The following is a 20,200-nucleotide window of genomic DNA, read 5'->3' as shown; positions in this document are numbered from 1 at the left end:
CTCATTTCAATGTCTACTGAAATAATACAGGTTGACACCAGGAAACATTAACGCCACTGCATCCTTGCTGCTTTCTCATGTAGAAGTCTGTGTAATGTGAAAACAAGGTGATATCTAATTAGCACACAGGTAAGGAATTAAGAAAATCTTTATTTAAGGGTGAAGATGTTTCTCACAAAATCGTTGCCCCAATGCATCATTGAAATTCAAGCTGGAAAGATGATTTTAATATATCACTTGTACATTTTGTATTGCTCTTCTGGTGACAATGTAGTTTGTTTTTGTCAATTACCCTTTTAATAATAGGGTAAAGAAAATTAAGTGGATTTTTTAAAGAAAACTATACTGTCAATATACTATTAAAACAAATTAAAATGGTAAAAGTTATTGTACCTTAAGTAAAAATAAAAGAGCAAAAATATCAATCCCAGTTTTGATTACTTAAATTAACAAAAAAAATGCATATAGCAAAGGATAGTTTCAATCTGCCTACCTCTGGGTTATGGGCCCAGCATGCTTCCATTGCAGTACTCTGCTGCACATGTAAGTGCAAGAGATCCTAAAGCACTCACTCATCATAGGAAAGTACCAATGTGTTTCTTCGTTGGTTGATGGAAGAAACATCTTACAAAAACTCTCCAGATTATTGACTTTTTAAAGTTTTTCTAGGAAACGTTCTAGATGTATGCTTATTAGCCTTTGTCAGTACGTACTTTTTACAAAGTGTCTCTGTGGCGCAATCGGTTAGTGTGTCTGGTTACTAACCAAAAGGTTGGTGGTTCAATCCCACCCAGGGATGTAATTGACCTTGTTATCAGATTTTGGTGATCTTTAAGTAGACAAGTCAAAATTTCAAACCCCCTGTTATGGTGTAGGGTACCTGGCCTTCTCTGATGTAATCAGAGTAAGATTTGATTCAGTGATTTTATAAAAACAGATAGGAAGCACAATTTAGCAGTGGGTTGCAGAGAAAAAGAAATATGCTGGGAAAAAAAATCCAATTGAGTGATTAAACAGCTCTTCATTTTCTGGCTTTATTTTTATGCTAACAAATTTGTTCTCTGAAAAGTGTCCACAAAGCCAAGTCTCTGATTAACACCTTTGTAGGGATGGTTTTTCACCTATTACTAAATTAAACTTGCTTCATTGGAAAGGCAGCAAGATGCATCCTCATTTCAATTTCTACTGAAATAATACAGGTTGACACCAGGAAACATTAACGCCACTGCATCCTTGCTGCTTTCTCATGTGGAAGTCTGTTTAATGTGAAAACAAGGTGATATCTAATTAGCACACAGGTAAGGAATTAAGAAAATCTTTATTTAAGGGTGAAGATGTTTCTCACAAAATCGTTGCCCCAATGCATCATTGAAATTCAAGCTGGAAAGATGATTTTAATATATCACTTGTACATTTTGTATTGCTCTTCTGGTGACAATGTAGTTTGTTTTTGTCAATTACCCTTTTAATAATAGGGTAAAGAAAATTAAGTTGATTTTTTAAAGAAAACTATACTGTCAATATACTATTCAAACAAATTAAAATGGTAAAAGTTATTGTACTTCAAGTAAAAATAAAAGAGCAAAAATATCAATCCCAGTTTTGATTACTTAAATTAACAAAAAAAATGCATATAGCAAAGGATAGTTTCAATCTGCCTACCTCTGGGTTATGGGCCCAGCATGCTTCCATTGCAGTACTCTGCTGCACATGTAAGTGCAAGAGATCCTGAAGCACTCACTCATCATGGGAAAGTACCAATGTGTTTCTTCGTTGGTTGATGGAAGAAACATTTTACAAAAATTCTCCAGATTATTGACTTTTTAAAGTTTTTCTAGGAAACGTTCTAGATGTATGCTTATTAGCCTTTGTCAGTATGTACTTTTTGCGAAGTGTCTCTGTGGCGCAATCGGTTAGTGTGTCCGGCTACTAACCAAAAGGTTGGTGGTTCAATCCCACCCAGGGACGTAATTGACCTTGTTATCAGATTTTGGTGATCTTTAAGTAGACAAGTCAAAATTTCAAACCCCCTGTTATGGTGTAGGGTACCTGGCCTTTTCTGATGTAATCAGAGTTAGATTTGATTCAGTGATTTAATAAAAACAGCTAGGAAGCACAATTTAGCAGTGGGTTGCAGAGAAAAAGAAATATGTTGGCAAAAAAAATCCAATTGAGTGATTAAACAGCTCTTCATTTTCTGGCTTTATTTTTATGCTAACAAATTTGTTCTCTGAAAAGTGTCCACAAAGCCAAGTCTCTGATTAACACCTTTGTAGGGATGGTTTTTCACCTATTACTAAATTAAACTTGCTTCATTGGAAAGGCAGCAAGATGCATCTTCATTTCAATGTCTACTGAAATAATACAGGTTGACACCAGGAAACATTACCGCCACTGCATCCTTGCTGCTTTCTCATGTAGAAGTCTGTTTAATGTGAAAACAAGGTGATATCTAATTAGCACACAGGTAAGGAATTAAGAAAATCTTTATTTAAGGGTGAAGATGTTTCTCACAAAATCGTTGCCCCAATGCATCATTGAAATTCAAGCTGGAAAGATGATTTTAATATATCACTTGTACATTTTGTATTGCTCTTCTGGTGACAATGTAGTTTGTTTTTGTCAATTACCATTTTAATAATAGGGTAAAGAAAATTAAGTGGATTTTTTAAAGAAAATAATACTTTCAATATACTATTAAAACAAATTAAAATGGTAAAAGTTATTGTACTTTAAATAAAAATAAAAGAGCCAAAATATCAATCCCGGTTTTGGATTACTTTAATTAACAAAAAAATATGCATATAGCAGAGGATAGTTTTAATCTGCCTACCTCTGGGTTATGGGCCCAGCATGCTTCAATTGCAGTACTTTGCTGCACATGTAAGTGCAAGAGATCCTGAAGCACTCACTCATCATGGGAAAGTACCAATGTGTTTCTTCGTTGGTGGATGGAAGAAACATCTTACAAAAACTCTCCAGATTATTGACTTTTTAAAGTTTTTCTAGGAAACGTTTTAGATGAATGCTTATTAGCCTTTGTCAGTATATACTTTTGCAAAGTGTCTCTGTGGCGCAATCAGTTAGTGTGAACGGCTATAAACCAAAAGGTTGGTGGTTCAATCCCACCCAGGGACGTAATTGACCTTGTTATCAGATTTTGGTGATCTTTAAGTAGACAAGTCAAAATTTCAAACCCCCTCTTATGGTGTAGGGTACCTGGCCTTCTCTGATGTAATCAGAGTTAGATTTGATTCAGTGATTTTATAAAAACAGCTAGGAAGCACAATTTAGCAGTGGGTTGCAGAGAAAAAGAAATATGCTGGCAAAAAAATCCAATTGAGTGATTAAACAGCTCTTCATTTTCTGGCTTTATTTTTATGCTAACAAATTTGTTCTCTGAAAAGTGTCCACAAAGCCAAGTCTCTGATTAACACCTTTGTAAGGATGGTTTTTCACCTATTACTAAATTAAACTTGCTTCATTGGAAAGGCAGCAAGATGCATCCTCTTTTCAATGTCTACTGAAAAAATACAGGTTGACACCAGGAAACATTATCGCCACTGCATCCTTGCTGCTTTCTCATGTGGAAGTCTGTTTAATGTGAAAACAAGGTGATATCTAATTAGCACACAGGTAAGGAATTAAGAAAATCTTTATTTAAGGGTGAAGATGTTTCTCACAAAATCGTTGCCCCAATGCATCATTGAAATTCAAACTGGAAAGATGATTTTAATATATCACTTGTACATTTTGTATTGCTCTTCTGGTGACAATGTAGTTTGTTTTTGTCAATTACCATTTTAATAATAGGGTAAAGAAAATTAAGTGGATTTTTTAAAGAAAATAATACTTTCAATATACTATTAAAACAAATTAAAATGGTAAAAGTTATTGTACTTTAATGAAAAATAAAAGAGCAAAAATATCAATCCCAGTTTTGGATTACTTTAATTAACAAAAAAATATGCATATAGCAGAGGATAGTTTTAATCTGCCTACCTCTGGGTTATGGGCCCAGCATGCTTCCATTGCAGTACTTTGCTGCACATGTAAGTGCAAGAGATCCTGAAGCACTCACTCATCATGGGAAAGTACCAATGTGTTTCTTCGTTGGTGGATGGAAGAAACATCTTACAAAAACTCTCCAGATTATTGACTTTTTAAAGTTTTTCTAGGAAACGTTTTAGATGAATGCTTATTAGCCTTTGTCAGTATATACTTTTGCAAAGTGTCTCTGTGGCGCAATCAGTTAGTGTGAACGGCTATAAACCAAAAAGTTGGTGGTTCAATCCCACCCAGGGACGTAATTGACCTTATGATCAGATTTTGGTGATCTTTAAGTAGACAAGTCAACATTTCAAACCCCCTCTTATGGTGTAGGGTACCTGGCCTTCTCTGATGTAATCAGAGTTAGATTTGATTCAGTGATTTTATAAAAACAGCTAGGAAGCACAATTTAGCAGTGGGTTGCAGAGAAAAAGAAATATGCTGGCAAAAAAATCCAATTGAGTGATTAAACAGCTCTTCATTGTATGGCTTTATTTTTATGCTAACAAATTTGTTCTCTGAAAAGTGTCCAAAAAGCCAAGTCTCTGATTAACACCTTTGTAGGGATGGTTTTTCACCTATTACTAAATTAAATTTGCTTCATTGGAAAGGCAGCAAGATGCATCCTCATTTCAATGTCTACTGAAATAATACGGGTTGACACCAGGAAACATTAACGCCACTGCATCCTTGCTGCTTTCTCATGTGGAAGTCTGTTTAATGTGAAAACAAGGTGATATCTAATTAGCACACAGGTAAGGAATTAAGAAAATCTTTATTTAAGGGTGAAGATGTTTCTCACAAAATCGTTGCCCCAATGCATCATTGAAATTCAAGCTGGAAAGATGATTTTAATATATCACTTGTACATTTTGTATTGCTCTTCTGGTGACAATGTAGTTTGTTTTTGTCAATTACCCTTTTAATAATAGGGTAAAGAAAATTAAGTGGATTTTTTAAAGAAAACTATACTGTCAATATACTATTAAAACAAATTAAAATGGTAAAAGTTATTGTACTTTAAGTAAAAATAAAAGAGCAAAAATATCAATCCCAGTTTTGATTACTTAAATTAACAAAAAAAAATGCATATAGCAAAGGATAGTTTCAATCTGCCTACCTTTGGGTTATGGGCCCAGCATGCTTCCATTGCAATACTCTGCTGCACATGTAAGTGCAAGAGATCCTGAAGCACTCAGTCATCATGGGAAAGTACCAATGTGTTTCTTCGTTGGTTGATGGAAGAAACATCTTACAAAAACTCTCCAGATTATTGACTTTTTAAAGTTTTTCTAGGAAACGTTCTAGATGTATGCTTATTAGCCTTTGTCAGTATGTACTTTTTGCAAAGTGTCTCTGTGGCGCAATCGGTTAGTGTGTCCGGCTAATAACCAAAAGGTTGGTGGTTCAATCCCACCCAGGGACATAATTGACCTTGTTATCAGATTTTGGTGATCTTTAAGTAGACAAGTCAAAATTTCAAACCCCCTGTTATGGTGTAGGGTACCTGGCCTTCTCTGATGTAATCAGAGTTAGATTTGATTCATTGATTTTATAAAAACAGCTAGGAAGCACAATTTAGCAGTGGGTTGCAGAGAAAAAGAAATATGCTGGCAAAAAAAAATCCAATTGAGTGATTAAACAGCTCTTCATTTTCTGGCTTTATTTTTATGCTAACAAATTTGTTCTCTGAAAAGTGTCCACAAAGCCAAGTCTCTGATTAACACCTTTGTAGGGATGGTTTTTCACCTATTACTAAATTAAACTTGCTTCATTGGAAAGGCAGCAAGATGCATCCTCATTTCAATGTCTACTGAAATAATACAGGTTGACACCAAGAAACATTAACGCCACTGCATCCTTGCTGCTTTCTCATGTAGAAGTCTGTTTAATGTGAAAACAAGGTGATATCTAATTAGCACACAGGTAAGGAATTAAGAAAATCTTTATTTAAGAATGAAGATGTTTCTCACAAAATCGTTGCCCCAATGCATAATTGAAATTCAAGCTGGAAAGATGATTTTAATATATCACTTGTACATTTTGTATTGCTCTTCTGGTGACAATGTAGTTTGTTTTTGTCAATTACCCTTTTAATAATAGGGTAAAGAAAATTAAGTGGATTTTTTAAAGAAAACTATACTGTCAATATACTATTAAAACAAATTAAAATGGTAAAAGTTATTGTACTTTAAGTAAAAATAAAAGAGCAAAAATATCAATCCCAGTTTTGATTACTTCAATTAACAAAAAAAATGCATATAGCAAAGGATAGTTTCAATCTGCCTACCTCTGGGTTATGGGCCCAGCATGCTTCCATTGCAGTACTCTGCTGCACATGTAAGTGCAAGAAATCCTGAAGCACTCAGTCATCATGGGAAAGTACCAATGTGTTTCTTCGTTGGTTGATGGAAGAAACATCTTACAAAAACTCTCCAGATTATTGACTTTTTAAAGTTTTTCTAGGAAACGTTCTAGATGTATGCTTATTAGCCTTTGTCAGTATATACTTTTTGCAAAGTGTCTCTGTGGCGCAATCGGTTAGTGTGTCCAGCTACTAACCAAAAGGTTGGTGGTTCAATCCCACCCAGGGACGTAATTGACCTTGTTATCAGATTTTGGTGATCTTTAAGTAGACAAGTCAAAATTTCAAACCCCCTCTTATGGTGTAGGGTACCTTGCCTTCTCTGATGTAATCAGAGTTAGATTTGATTCATTGATTTTATAAAAACAGCTAGGAAGCACAATTTAGCAGTGGGTTGCAGAGAAAAAGAAATATGCTGGCAAAAAAAAATCCAATTGAGTGATTAAACAGCTCTTCATTTTCTGGCTTTATTTTTATGCTAACAAATTTGTTCTCTGAAAAGTGTCCACAAAGCCAAGTCTCTGATTAACACCTTTGTAGGGATGGTTTTTCACCTATTACTAAATTAAACTTGCTTCATTGGAAAGGCAGCAAGATGCATCCTCATTTCAATGTCTACTGAAATAATACAGGTTGACACCAAGAAACATTAACGCCACTGCATCCTTGCTGCTTTCTCATGTAGAAGTCTGTTTAATGTGAAAACAAGGTGATATCTAATTAGCACACAGGTAAGGAATTAAGAAAATCTTTATTTAAGGGTGAAGATGTTTCTCACAAAATCGTTGCCCCAATGCATCATTGAAATTCAAGCTGGAAAGATGATTTTAATATATCACTTGTACATTTTGTATTGCTCTTCTGGTGACAATGTAGTTTGTTTTTGTCAATTACCCTTTTAATAATAGGGTAAAGAAAATTAAGTGGATTTTTTAAAGAAAACTATACTGTCAATATACTATTAAAACAAATTAAAATGGTAAAAGTTATTGTACTTTAAGTAAAAATAAAAGAGCAAAAATATCAATCCCAGTTTTGATTACTTAAATTAACAAAAAAAATGCATATAGCAAAGGATAGTTTCAATCTGCCTACCTCTGGGTTATGGGCCCAGCATGCTTCCATTGCAGTACTCTGCTGCACATGTAAGTGCAAGAGATCCTGAAGCACTCAGTCATCATGGGAAAGTACCAATGTGTTTCTTCGTTGGTTGATGGAAGAAACATCTTACAAAAACTCTCCAGATTATTGACTTTTTAAAGTTTTTCTAGGAAACGTTCTAGATGTATGCTTATTAGCCTTTGTCAGTATGTACTTTTTGCAAAGTGTCTCTGTGGCGCAATTGGTTAGTGTGTCCGGCTACTAACCAAAAGGTTGGTGGTTCAATCCCACCCAGGGACGTAATTGACCTTGTTATCAGATTTTGGTGATCTTTAAGTAGACAAGTCAAAATTTCAAACCCCCTGTTATGGTGTAGGGTACCTGGCCTTCTCTGATGTAATCAGAGTTAGATTTGATTCATTGATTTTATAAAAACAGCTAGGAAGCACAATTTAGCAGTGGGTTGCAGAGAAAAAGAAATATGCTGGCAAAAAAAAATCCAATTGAGTGATTAAACAGCTCTTCATTTTCTGGCTTTATTTTTATGCTAACAAATTTGTTCTCTGAAAAGTGTCCACAAAGCCAAGTCTCTGATTAACACCTTTGTAGGGATGGTTTTTCACCTATTACTAAATTAAACTTGCTTCATTGGAAAGGCAGCAAGATGCATCCTCATTTCAATGTCTACTGAAATAATACAGGTTGACACCAGGAAACATTAACGCCACTGCATCCTTGCTGCTTTCTCATGTAGAAGTCTGTTTAATGTGAAAACAAGGTGATATCTAATTAGCACACAGGTAAGGAATTAAGAAAATCTTTATTTAAGGGTGAAGATGTTTCTCACAAAATCGTTGCCCCAATGCATCATTGAAATTCAAGCTGGAAAGATGATTTTAATATATCACTTGTACATTTTGTATTGCTCTTCTGGTGACAATGTAGTTTGTTTTTGTCAATTACCCTTTTAATAATAGGGTAAAGAAAATTAAGTGGATTTTTTAAAGAAAACTATACTGTCAATATACTATTAAAACAAATTAAAATGGTAAAAGTTATTGTACTTTAAGTAAAAATAAAAGAGCAAAAATATCAATCCCAGTTTTGATTACTTAAATTAACAAAAAAAATGCATATAGCAAAGGATAGTTTCAATCTGCCTACCTCTGGGTTATGGGCCCAGCATGCTTCCATTGCAGTACTCTGCTGCACATGTAAGTGCAAGAGATCCTGAAGCACTCAGTCATCATGGGAAAGTACCAATGTGTTTCTTCGTTGGTTGATGGAAGAAACAACTTACAAAAACTCTCCAGATTATTGACTTTTTAAAGTTTTTCTAGGAAACGTTCTAGATGTATGCTTATTAGCCTTTGTCAGTAAATACTTTTTGCAAAGTGTCTCTGTGGCGCAATCGGTTAGTATGTCCGGCTACTAACCAAAAGGTTGGTGGTTCAATCCCACCCAGGGACGTAATTGACCTTGTTATCAGATTTTGGTGATCTTTAAGTAGACAAGTCAAAATTTCAAACCCCCTGTTATGGTGTAGGGTACCTGGCCTTCTCTGATGTAATCAGAGTTAGATTTGATTCATTGATTTTATAAAAACAGCTAGGAAGCACAATTAAGCAGTGGGTTGCAGAGAAAAAGAAATATGCTGGAAAAAAAAAATCCAATTGAGTGATTAAACAGCTCTTCATTTTCTGGCTTTATTTTTATGCTAACAAATTTGTTCTCTGAAAAGTGTCCACAAAGCCAAGTCTCTGATTAACACCTTTGTAGGGATGGTTTTTCACCTATTACTAAATTAAACTTGCTTCATTGGAAAGGCAGCAAGATGCATCCTCATTTCAATGTCTACTGAAATAATACAGGTTGACACCAGGAAACATTAACGCCACTGCATCCTTGCTGCTTTCTCATGTAGAAGTCTGTTTAATGTGAAAACAAGGTGATATCTAATTAGCACACAGGTAAGGAATTAAGAAAATCTTTATTTAAGGGTGAAGATGTTTCTCACAAAATCGTTGCCCCAATGCATCATTGAAATTCAAGCTGGAAAGATGATTTTAATATATCACTTGTACATTTTGTATTGCTCTTCTGGTGACAATGTAGTTTGTTTTTGTCAATTACCCTTTTAATAATAGGGTAAAGAAAATTAAGTGGATTTTTTAAAGAAAACTATACTGTCAATATACTATTAAAACAAATTAAAATGGTAAAAGTTATTGTACTTTAAGTAAAAATAAAAGAGCAAAAATATCAATCCCAGTTTTGATTACTTAAATTAACAAAAAAAAATGCATATAGCAAAGGATAGTTTCAATCTGCCTACCTCTGGGTTATGGGCCCAGCATGCTTTCATTGCAGTACTCTGCTGCACATGTAAGTGCAAGAGATCCTGAAGCACTCAGTCATCATGGGAAAGTACCAATGTGTTTCTTTGTTGGTTGATGGAAGAAACATCTTACAAAAACTCTCCAGATTATTGACTTTTTAAAGTTTTTCTAGGAAACGTTCTAGATGTATGCTTATTAGCCTTTGTCAGTATGTACTTTTTGCAAAGTGTCTCTGTGGCGCAATCGGTTAGTGTGTCCGGCTACTAACCAAAAGGTTGGTGGTTCAATCCCAACCAGGGACGTAATTGACCTTGTTATCAGATTTTGGTGATCTTTAAGTAGACAAGTCAAAATTTCAAACCCCCTGTTATGGTGTAGGGTACCTGGCCTTCTCTGATGTAATCAGAGTTAGATTTGATTCATTGATTTTATAAAAACAGCTAGGAAGCACAATTTAGCAGTGGGTTGCAGAGAAAAAGAAATATGCTGGCAAAAAAAAATCCAATTGAGTGATTAAACAGCTCTTCATTTTCTGGCTTTATTTTTATGCTAACAAATTTGTTCTCTGAAAAGTGTCCACAAAGCCAAGTCTCTGATTAACACCTTTGTAGGGATGGTTTTTCACCTATTACTAAATTAAACTTGCTTCATTGGAAAGGCAGCAAGATGCATCCTCATTTCAATGTCTACTGAAATTATACAGGTTGACACCAGGAAACATTAACGCCACTGCATCCTTGCTGCTTTCTCATGTAGAAGTCTGTTTAATGTGAAAACAAGGTGATATCTAATTAGCACACAGGTAAGGAATTAAGAAAATCTTTATTTAAGGGTGAAGATGTTTCTCACAAAATCGTTGCCCCAATGCATCATTGAAATTCAAGCTGGAAAGATGATTTTAATATATCACTTGTACATTTTGTATTGCTCTTCTGGTGACAATGTAGTTTGTTTTTGTCAATTACCCTTTTAATAATAGGGTAAAGAAAATTAAGTGGATTTTTTAAAGAAAACTATACTGTCAATATACTATTAAAACAAATTAAAATGGTAAAAGTTATTGTACTTTAAGTAAAAATAAAAGAGCAAAAATATCAATCCCAGTTTTGATTACTTAAATTAACAAAAAAAATGCATATAGCAAAGGATAGTTTCAATCTGCCTACCTCTGGGTTATGGGCCCAGCATGCTTCCATTGCAGTACTCTGCTGCACATGTAAGTGCAAGAGATCCTGAAGCACTCAGTCATCATGGGAAAGTACCAATGTGTTTCTTCGTTGGTTGATGGAAGAACCATTTTACAAAAACTCTCCAGATTATTGACTTTTTAAAGTTTTTCTAGGAAACGTTCTAGATGTATGCTTATTAGCCTTTGTCAGTATGTACTTTTTGCAAAGTGTCTCTGTGGCGTAATCGGTTAGTGTGTCCGGCTAATAACCAAAAGGTTGGTGGTTCAATCCCAACCAGGGATGTAATTGACCTTGTTATCAGATTTTGGTGATCTTTAAGTAGACAAGTCAAAATTTCAAACCCCCTGTTATGGTGTAGGGTACCTGGCCTTCTCTGATGTAATCAGAGTTAGATTTGATTCAGTGATTTTATAAAAACAGCTAGGAAGCACAATTTAGCAGTGGGTTGCAGAGAAAAAGAAATATGCTGGCAAAAAAAATCCAATTGAGTGATTAAACAGCTCTTCATTTTCTGGCTTTATTTTTATGCTAACAAATTTGTTCTCTGAAAATTGTCCACAAAGCCAAGTCTCTGATTAACACCTTTGTAGGGATGGTTTTTCACCTATTACTAAGTTAAACTTGCTTCATTGGAAAGGCAGCAAGATGCATCCTCATTTCAATGTCTACTGAAATAATACAGGTTGACACCAGGAAACATTAACGCCACTGCATCCTTGCTGCTTTCTCATGTAGAAGTCTGTTTAATGTGAAAACAAGGTGATATCTAATTAGCACACAGGTAAGGAATTAAGAAAATCTTTATTTAAGGGTGAAGATGTTTCTCACAAAATCGTTGCCCCAATGCATCATTGAAATTCAAGCTGGAAAGATGATTTTAATATATCACTTGTACATTTTGTATTGCTCTTCTGGTGACAATGTAGTTTGTTTTTGTCAATTACCCTTTTAATAATAGGGTAAAGAAAATTAAGTGGATTTTTTAAAGAAAACTATACTGTCAATATACTATTAAAACAAATTAAAATGGTAAAAGTTATTGTACTTTAAGTAAAAATAAAAGAGCAAAAATATCAATCCCAGTTTTGATTACTTAAATTAACAAAAAAAAAAATGCATATAGCAAAGGATAGTTTTAATCTGCCTACCTCTGGGTTATGGGCCCAGCATGCTTCCATTGCAGTACTCTGCTGCACATGTAAGTGCAAGAGATCCTGAAGCACTCACTCATCATGGGAAAGTACCAATGTGTTTCTTCATTGGTTGATGGAAGAAACATCTTACAAAAACTCTCCAGATTATTGACTTTTTAAAGTTTTTCTAGGAAACGTTCTAGATGTATGCTTATTAGACTTTGTCAGTAAGTACTTTTCGCAAAGTGTCTCTGTGGCGCAATCGGTTAGTGTGTCCGGCTACTAACCAAAAGGTTGGTGGTTCAATCCCACCCAGGGACGTAATTGACCTTGTTATCAGATTTTGGTGATCTTTAAGTAGACAAGTCAAAATTTCAAACCCCCTGTTATGGTGTAGGGTACCTGGCCTTCTCTGATGTAATCAGAGTTAGATTTGATTCAGTGATTTTATAAAAACAGCTAGGAAGCACAATTTAGCAGTGGGTTGCAGAGAAAAAGAAATATGCTGGCAAAAAAAATCCAATTGAGTGATTAAACAGCTCTTCATTTTCTGGCTTTATTTTTATGCTAACAAATTTGTTCTCTGAAAAGTGTCCACAAAGCCAAGTCTCTGATTAACACCTTTGTAGGGATGGTTTTTCACCTATTACTAAATTAAACTTGCTTCATTGGAAAGGCAGCAAGATGCATCCTCAATTCAATGTCTACTGAAATAATACAGGTTGACACCAGGAAACATTAACGCCACTGCATCCTTGCTGCTTTCTCATGTGGAAGTCTGTTTAATGTGAAAACAAGGTGATATCTAATTAGCACACAGGTAAGGAATTAAGAAAATCTTTATTTAAGGGTGAAAATGTTTCTCACAAAATCGTTGCCCCAATGCATCATTGAAATTCAAGCTGGAAAGATGATTTTAATATATCACTTGTACATTTTGTATTGCTCTTCTGGTGACAATGTAGTTTGTTTTTGTCAATTACCATTTTAATAATAGGGTAAAGAAAATTAAGTGGATTTTTGAAAGAAAACAATACTGTCAATATACTATTAAAACAAATTAAAATGGTAAAAGTTATTGTACTGTAAGTAAAAATAAAAGAGCCAACATATCAATCCCAGTTTTGGATTACTTTAATTAACAAAAAAAATGCATATAACAGAGGATAGTTTCAATCTGCCTACCTCTGGGTTATGGGCCCAGCATGCTTCCATTGCTGTACTCTGCTGCACATGTAAGTGCAAGAGATCCTGAAGCACTAACTCATCATGGGAAAGTACCAATGTGTTTCTTCGTTGGTTGATGGAAGAAACATTTTACAAAAACTCTCCAGATTATTGACTTTTTAAAGTTTTTCTAGGAAACGTTTTAGATGAATGCTTATTAGCCTTTGTCAGTATATACTTTTGCAAAGTGTCTTTGTGGCGCAATCAGTTAGTGTGCACGGCTATTAACCAAAAGGTTGGTGGTTCAATCCCACCCAGTGACGTAATTGACCTTGTTGTCAGATTTTGGTGATCTTTAAGTAGACAAGTAAAAATTTCAAATCCCCCTGTTCTGGTGTAGGGTACCTGGCCTTCTCTGATGTAATCAGAGTTAGATTTGATTCAGTGATTTTATAAAAACAGCTAGGAAGCACAATTTAGCAGTGGGTTGCAGAGAAAAAGAAATATGCTGGCAAAAAAAATCCAATTGAGTGATTAAACAGCTCTTAATTTTCTGGCTTTATTTTTATGCTAACAAATTTGTTCTCTGAAAAGTGTCCACAAAGCCAAGTCTCTGATTAACACCTTTGTAAGGATGGTTTTTAACCTATTACTAAATTAAACTTGCTTCATTGGAAAGGCAGCAAGATGCATCCTCATTTCAATGTCTACTGAAATAATACAGGTTGACACCAGGAAACATTAACGCCACTGCATCCTTGCTGCTTTCTCATGTGGAAGTCTGTTTAATGTGAAAACAAGGTGATATCTAATTAGCACACAGATAAGGAATTAAGAAAATCTTTATTTAAGGGTGAAAATGTTTCTCACAAAATCGTTGCCCCAATGCATCATTGAAATTCAAGCTGGAAAGATGATTTTAATATATCACTTGTACATTTTGTATTGCTCTTCTGGTGACAATGTAGTTTGTTTTTGTCAATTACCATTTTAATAATAGGGTAAAGAAAATTAAGTGGATTTTTGAAAGAAAACAATACTGTCAATATACTATTAAAACAAATTAAAATGGTAAAAGTTATTGTACTGTAAGTAAAAATAAAAGAGCCAACATATCAATCCCAGTTTTGGATTACTTTAATTAACAAAAAAAATGCATATAACAGAGGATAGTTTCAATCTGCCTACCTCTGGGTTATGTGCCCAGCATGCTTCCATTGCTGTACTCTGCTGCACATGTAAGTGCAATAGATCCTGAAGCACTCACTCATGATGGGAAAGTACCAATGTGTTTCTTCGTTGGTTGATGGAAGAAACATCTTACAAAAACTCTCCAGATTATTGACTTTTTAAAGTTTTTCTAGGAAACGTTTTAGATGAATGCTTATTAGCCTTTGTCAGTATGTACTTTTGCAAAGTGTCTCTGTGGCGCAATCAGTTAGTGTGTATGGTCATTAACCAAAAGGTTGGTGGTTCAATCCCACCCAGGGACGTAATTGACCTTGTTATCAGATTTTGGTGATCTTTAAGTAGACAAGTCAAAATTTCAATCCCCCTCTTATGGTGTATGGTACCTGGCCTTCTCTGATGTAATCAGAGTTGGATTTGATTCAGTGATTTTATAAAAACAGCTAGGAAGCACAATTTAGCAGTGGGTTACAGAGAAAAAGAAATATGCTGGCAAAAAAATCCAATTGAGTGATTAAACAGCTCTTCATTTTCTGGCTTTATTTTTATACTAACAAATTTGTTCTCTGAAAAGTGTCCACAAAGCCAAGTCTCTGATTAACACCTTTGTAAGGATGGTTTTTCACCTATTACTAAATTAAACTTGCTTCATTGGAAAGGCAGCAAGATGCATCCTCATTTCAATGTCTACTGAAATAATACAGGTTGACACCAGGAAACATTAACGCCACGTGGAAGTCTGTTTAATGTGAAAACAAGGTGATATCTAATTAGCACACAGGTAAGGAATTAAGAAAATCTTTATTTAAGGGTGAAAATGTTTCTCACAAAATCGTTGCCCCAATGCATCATTGAAATTCAAGCTGGAAAGATGATTTTAATATATCACTTGTACATTTTGTATTGCTCTTCTGGTGACAATGTAGTTTGTTTTTGTCAATTACCATTTTAATAATAGGGTAAAGAAAATTAAGTGGATTTTTAAAAGAAAACAATACTTTCAATATACTATTAAAACAAATTAAAATGGTAAAAGTTATTGTACTTTAATGAAAAATAAAAGAGCAAAAATATCAATCCCAGTTTTGGATTACTTTAATTAACAAAAAAAAATGCATATAGCAGAGGATAGTTTTAATCTGCCTACCTCTGGGTTATGGGCCCAGCATGCTTCCATTGCAGTACTCTGCTGCACATGTAAGTGCAAGAGATCCTGAAGCACTCACTCATCATGGGAAAGTACCAATGTGTTTCTTCGTTGGTGGATGGAAGAAACATCTTACAAAAACTCTCCAGATTATTGACTTTTTAAAGTTTTTCTAGGAAACGTTTTAGATGAATGCTTATTAGCCTTTGTCAGTATGTACTTTTGCAAAGTGTCTCTGTGGCGCAATCAGTTAGTGTGTATGGTTATTAACCAAAAGGTTGGTGGTTCAATCCCACCCAGGGACGTAATTGACCTTGTTATCAGATTTTGGTGATCTTTAAGTAGACAAGTCAAAATTTCAATCCCCCTCTTATGGTGTAGGGTACCTGGCCTTCTCTGATGTAATCAGAGTTAGATTTGATTCAGTGATTTTATAAAAACAGCTAGGAAGCACAATTTAGCAGTGGGTTACAGAGAAAAAGAAATATGCTGGCAAAAAAATCCAATTGAGTGATTAAACAGCTCTTCATTTTCTGGCTTTATTTTTATACTAACAAATTTGTTCTCTGAAAAGTGTCCACAAAGCCAAGTCTCTGATTAACACCTTTGTAAGGATGGTTTTTCACCTATTACTAAATTAAACTTGCTTCATTGGAAAGGCAGCAAGATGCATCCTCATTTCAATGTCTACTGAAATAATACAGGTTGACACCAGGAAACATTAACGCCACGTGGAAGTCTGTTTAATGTGAAAACAAGGTGATATCTAATTAGCACACAGGTAAGGAATTAAGAAAATCTTTATTTAAGGGTGAAAATGTTTCTCACAAAATCGTTGCCCCAATGCATCATTGAAATTCAAGCTGGAAAGATGATTTTAATATATCACTTGTACATTTTGTATTGCTCTTCTGGTGACAATGTAGTTTGTTTTTGTCAATTACCCTTTTAATAATAGGGTAAAGAAAATTAAGTGGATTTTTTAAAGAAAACAATACTTTCAATATACTATTAAAACAAATTAAAATGGTAAAAGTTATTGTACTTTAATGAAAAATAAAAGAGCAAAAATATCAATCCCAGTTTTGGATTACTTTAATTAACAAAAAAAATGCATATAGCAGAGGATAGTTTTAATCTGCCTACCTCTGGGTTATGGGCCCAGCATGCTTCCATTGCAGTACTCTGCTGCACATGTAAGTGCAAGAGATCCTGAAGCACTCACTCATCATGGGAAAGTACCAATGTGTTTCTTCGTTGGTGGATGGAAGAAACATCTTACAAAAACTCTCCAGATTATTGACTTTTTAAAGTTTTTCTAGGAAACTTTTTAGATGAATGCTTATTAGCCTTTGTCAGTATGTACTTTTGCAAAGTGTCTCTGTGGCGCAAACAGTTAGTGTGTACGGCTATAAACCAAAAGGTTGGTGGTTCAATCCCACCCAAGAACGTAATTGAACTTGTTATTAGATTTTGGTGATCTTTAAGTAGACAAGTCAAAATTTCAAACCCCATCTTATGGTGTAGGGTACCTGGCCTTCTCTGATGTAATCAGAGTTAGATTTGATTCAGTGATTTTATAAAAACAGCTAGGATGCACAATTTAGCAGTGGGTTGCAGAGAAAAAGAAATATGCTGGCAAAAAAATCCAATTGAGTGATTAAACAGCTCTTAATTTTCTGGCTTTATTTTTATGCTAACAAATTTGTTCTCTGAAAAGTGTCCACAAAGCCAAGTCTCTGATTAACACCTTTGTAGGGATGGTTTTTCACCTATTACTAAATTAAATTTGCTTCATTGGAAAGGCAGCAAGATGCATCCTCATTTCAATGTCTACTGAAATAATACGGGTTGACACCAGGAAACATTAACGCCACAGCATCCTTGCTGCTTTCTCATGTGGAAGTCTGTTTAATGTGAAAACAAGGTGATATCTAATTAGCACACAGGTAAGGAATTAAGAAAATCTTTATTTAAGGGTGAAGATGTTTCTCACAAAATCGTTGCCCCAATGCATCATTGAAATTCAAGCTGGAAAGATGATTTTAATATATCACTTGTACATTTTGTATTGCTCTTCTGGTGACAATGTAGTTTGTTTTTGTCAATTACCCTTTTAATAATAGGGTAAAGAAAATTAAGTGGATTTTTTAAAGAAAACTATACTGTCAATATACTATTAAAACAAATTAAAATGGTAAAAGTTATTGTACTTTAAGTAAAAATAAAAGAGCAAAAATATCAATCCCAGTTTTGATTACTTAAATTAACAAAAAAAAATGCATATAGCAAAGGATAGTTTCAATCTGCCTACCTCTTGGTTATGGGCCCAGCATGCTTCCATTGCAGTACTCTGCTGCACATGTAAGTGCAAGAGAACCTGAAGCACTCACTCATCATGGAAAAGTACCAATGTGTTTCTTCGTTGGTTGATGGAAGAAACATCTTACAAAAACTCTCCAGATTATTGACTTTTTAAAGTTTTTCTAGGAAACGTTCTAGATAAATGCTTATTAGCCTTTGTCAGTATGTACTTTTCGCAAAGTGTCTCTGTGGCGCAATCGGTTAGTGTGTTTGTCTATTAACCAAAAGGTTGGTGGTTCAATCCCACCCAGGGACGTAATTGACCTTGTGATCAGATTTTGGTGATCTTTAAGTAGACAAGTCAAAATTTCAAACCCCCTGTTATGGTGTAGGGTACCTGGCCTTCTCTGATGTAATCAGAGTTAGATTTGATTCAGTGATTTTATAAAAACAGATAGGAAGCACAATTTAGCAGTGGGTTGCAGAGAAAAAGAAATATGCTGGCAAAAAAAAATCCAATTGAGTGATTAAACAGCTCTTCATTTTCTGGCTTTATTTTTATGCTAACAAATTTGTTCTCTGAAAAGTGTCCACAAAGCCAAGTCTCTGATTAACACCTTTGTAGGGATGGTTTTTCACCTATTACTAAATTAAATTTGCTTCATTGGAAAGGCAGCAAGATGCATCCTCATTTCAATGTCTACTGAAATAATACGGGTTGACACCAGGAAACATTAACGCCACTGCATCCTTGCTGCTTTCTCATGTGGAAGTCTGTTTAATGTGAAAACAAGGTGATATCTAATTAGCACACAGGTAAGGAATTAAGAAAATCTTTATTTAAGGGTGAAGATGTTTCTCACAAAATCGTTTCCCCAATGCATCATTGAAATTCAAGCTGGAAAGATGATTTTAATATATCACTTGTACATTTTGTATTGCTCTTCTGGTGACAATGTAGTTTGTTTTTGTCAATTACCCTTTTAATAATAGGGTAAAGAAAATTAAGTGGATTTTTTTAAGAAAACTATACTGTCAATATACTATTAAAACAAATTAAAATGGTAAAAGTTATTGTACTTTAAGTAAAAATAAAAGAGCAAAAATATCAATCCCAGTTTTGATTACTTAAATGAACAAAAAAAATGCATATAGCAAAGGATAGTTTCAATCTGCCTACCTCTGGGTTATGGGCCCAGCATGCTTCCATTGCAGTACTCTGCTGCACATGTAAGTGCAAGAGATCCTGAAGCACTCAGTCATCATGGGAAAGTACCAATGTGTTTCTTCGTTGGTTGATGGAAGAAACATCTTACAAAAACTCTCCAGATTATTGATTTTTTAAAGTTTTTCTAGGAAATGTTCTAGATGTATACTTATTAGACTTTGTCCGTATGTACTTTTTGCAAAGTGTCTCTGTGGCGCAATCGGTTAGTGTGTCTGGCTACTAACCAAAAGGTTGGTGGTTCAATCCCAACCAGGGACGTAATTGACCTTGTTATCAGATTTTGGTGATCTTTAAGTAGACAAGTCAAAATTTCAAACCCCCTCTTATGGTGTAGGGTACCTGGCCTTCTCTGATGTAATCAGAGTTAGATTTGATTCAGTGATTTTATAAAAACAGCTAGGAAGCACAATTTAGCAGTGGGTTGCAGAGAAAAAGAAATATGCTGGCAAAAAAAATCCAATTGAGTGATTAAACAGCTCTTCATTTTCTGGCTTTATTTTTATGCTAACAAATTTGTTCTTTGAAAAGTGTCCACAAAGCCAAGTCTCTGATTAACACCTTTGTAGGGATGGTTTTTCACCTATTACTAAATTAAACTTGCTTCATTGGAAAGGCAGCAAGATGCATCCTCATTTCAATGTCTACTGAAATAATACAGGTTGACACCAGGAAACATTAACGCCACTGTATCCTTGCTGCTTTCTCATGTGGAAGTCTGTTTAATGTGAAAACAAGGTGATATCTAATTAGCACACAGGTAAGGAATTAAGAAAATCTTTATTTAAGGGTGAAGATGTTTCTCACAAAATCGTTGCCCCAATGCATCATTGAAATTCAAGCTGGAAAGATGATTTTAATATATCACTTGTACATTTTGTATTGCTCTTCTGGTGACAATGTAGTTTGTTTTTGTCAATTACCATTTTAATAATAGGGTAAAGAAAATTAAGTGGATTTTTGAAAGAAAACAATACTGTCAATATACTAT

The 20,200-nt window shown here is 34.5% G+C and overlaps 3 non-coding genes across 3 annotated transcripts; all 3 read left to right on the top strand.

The window, feature by feature from the left end:
• The first annotated feature begins 725 nt into the window (after positions 1 to 725).
• On the top strand, positions 726 to 799 carry TRNAS-ACU (transfer RNA serine (anticodon ACU)). Its single transcript has one exon. It is a non-coding gene; the product is annotated as a tRNA-Ser (tRNA).
• A 4,603-nt stretch (positions 800 to 5,402) lies between these two features.
• On the top strand, positions 5,403 to 5,476 carry TRNAI-AAU (transfer RNA isoleucine (anticodon AAU)). The gene has a single exon. It is a non-coding gene; the product is annotated as a tRNA-Ile (tRNA).
• Positions 5,477 to 7,742: 2,266 nt separating this feature from the next.
• TRNAS-ACU (transfer RNA serine (anticodon ACU)) lies at positions 7,743 to 7,816 on the top strand. Its single transcript has one exon. It is a non-coding gene; the product is annotated as a tRNA-Ser (tRNA).
• Positions 7,817 to 20,200: the final 12,384 nt, after the last annotated feature.

The sequence above is a fragment of the Pseudophryne corroboree genome, unplaced genomic scaffold, assembly GCF_028390025.1.
Source record: "Pseudophryne corroboree isolate aPseCor3 unplaced genomic scaffold, aPseCor3.hap2 scaffold_536, whole genome shotgun sequence".
Lineage (NCBI taxonomy): Eukaryota > Metazoa > Chordata > Amphibia > Anura > Myobatrachidae > Pseudophryne > Pseudophryne corroboree.
This window is presented reverse-complemented; position numbering and strand designations above follow the sequence as displayed.